Raw genomic sequence first — 2,245 nt, 5'->3', positions numbered from 1 at the left:
CTTGGGCCAAGTTCTGCTAATTGGGCCTGGTTGGACTTTTGAGCCCGATTCGGCTAATTGGGCTTCGAATATGAATATGAAATATATTACAAAACAAATATGAAATAAAACATAATTATATTTCAATAAAGTCATCTCGAAGCATAACATTTAAACATAAAAAAAAATTCATAAATAATCCAATATATAAAGTCTTCGAATAACATTTAACAAGATTGTAAAATCAACGACAAGCAATGCAAAACGTCTTGGGTTGGCATTTATCTTTATCAATCATCACGTTAATAAGCTCAGACGCCGCCTACATATCCAAAATAACATTATAATTTTATTATTATAATTAACAGTTTGATTATTACAATCAACCCTTGTAAAACTGACCTCATCAACATAGGGCCAGATCTTCGTAAGATGAGAATTAAGCCAATCTAACTGTAAAAGATCATACCATCACCCACACGACCAATATCAAGCATAGAAACTTGTTCAGCAACAACAGCCCCAACAACTGCACTGAAACAAAAACTTTAAAAGACGGGGGTAACACATAACTTGAATATGTAAACAGCATGACAAAATTGAATTGCGAACAAAGAACAACAACGGCAAAAACAATAAACAAAATCTAATATATTAAGTTATTAACATGCCATCACTTGTAGAGGAACACTGAATTTGTTCACCAACAACAGCTAAATGATTTGTTACAGTTGACCCTAAAAAAAAAACAAATAACTTATAATCACAATACCAAAAAAAAAAAAAAAAAAAAAAAAAAAAACACACAAAAACATACAGTAAACAGATTCTAATTGAAATATATTACCACCACTTTGTAAAGGAAATGCACATATTTACAATGGAGAGATAATCTTACATTCAGAACAAAAATAATTAAAAATAAAAATAAAAAATTTCAGATTGGTTGAATGGCTTAAAAATCATTAGTTAATAGCTAATATTCTTGTATATAAAGAGCTTCTGCTCAACCCATATGAATTTGTCATTCGTTATTTAAAATGATGAAGTCGATAAATTGTCTCCAATCATTCGGTACCAACATACATCTTTACAAAAGAAAAATTACAATCTTTTATACATAAAATCACTAAATCCTAATGGTAGGAACAAAAAACGGTTGTGAAAGAATAACATTGACACGCTACATCAATGTAATTAGGGTTTAATTTACCTGGTGATGGAGACCAAAATCAAGAGTTCATGAAATCTGGCTGAAGGTTGTGCGGTTTAGCTTAGGAATCATTGAGACGAGATTCCAGCATTTGCGATAGCAAAGCTTGAGATATCTTCGTAGTTTGAAGTGCGTCTTTGGTGACCTGTAGCATATGAACCCTAGACAAAAAATAAATATATATTCAAAGGAATTGAGAGTCAAATAATATATCCGTAATATAATACTTTTACACAATCGTCATCATACAAGTAATACAAGGACATAAATGAAGCATATACATTGATTTTATTATTGTACTAAGTTGATTGATTGCTTATAACATAGTTTGTCTCTTTGCCTACAGATTAATATTTAAATTTGTACCCATCTATAACTTTTTCTAAATATTTTGATTATATCCATTCATTCATGCTTAATACAACTCACATTTTAAATATAAGATATTTTAAGTAAATGCAAAAAAGAATTCGGTCTGTGACCTTTTACCTGGGTCAAACCAACTAGTCAAAATCCATTTCCTAATATCACTTGTAACAACAGGATGAATTTTAGTTTTTTTCCTGCAAATATACATTATATCTATGTTAGTAAATAAAATATAAACATAGTGAATATTGAACATAAATATAAATAATCCAATATCCAATAATTCCATACAAACCAAAAGCACAAAAATACTCAAGGAAATATGGCCACAATTAAATGAGAAACGAAATCAGTCTTTCTTATTAATCAAGTTCAAATTTACCTTTTCAGGTAGCATCTCATCTAACTTGTACTACTTAAATAGAATCAAATCCACAAAATCAGTTAATGAAAAACGCTTAGACGGTAGCCTTAATTCTATAACAAAAAAAACCCTAACTCTTAAATTGATACTTCTACCAAAATTAACAATAAACTAAAGAAGTATACAATAGAGATTAATTTATGGTGAAATATAATAGATTACAAACCTAAGATCTGAGTGATTTGTGCAATCCGAATCGCGTGTGTGAGTTGTTCTGCACAAAAAAAAGAAAACATAAAGAAGAGAAATTTCTTCACCTG

General features: G+C 29.4%; 1 long non-coding RNA gene across 1 annotated transcript; it reads right to left on the bottom strand.

Moving 5' to 3' along the window:
- Positions 1-650: 650 nt before the first annotated feature.
- Positions 651-1,755, bottom strand: LOC139872307 (uncharacterized). Its single transcript, XR_011767002.1, has 3 exons — positions 1,682-1,755; positions 1,193-1,337; positions 651-716 (listed from the first exon to the last, which is right to left on the bottom strand). It is a non-coding gene; the product is annotated as an uncharacterized lncRNA (long non-coding RNA).
- Positions 1,756-2,245: the final 490 nt, after the last annotated feature.

The sequence above is a fragment of the Rutidosis leptorrhynchoides genome, chromosome 10, assembly GCF_046630445.1.
Source record: "Rutidosis leptorrhynchoides isolate AG116_Rl617_1_P2 chromosome 10, CSIRO_AGI_Rlap_v1, whole genome shotgun sequence".
Taxonomy (NCBI): domain Eukaryota; kingdom Viridiplantae; phylum Streptophyta; class Magnoliopsida; order Asterales; family Asteraceae; genus Rutidosis; species Rutidosis leptorrhynchoides.
Note: the sequence above shows the minus strand (reverse complement) of the source record. Positions and strands in the feature narration are given on the sequence as shown.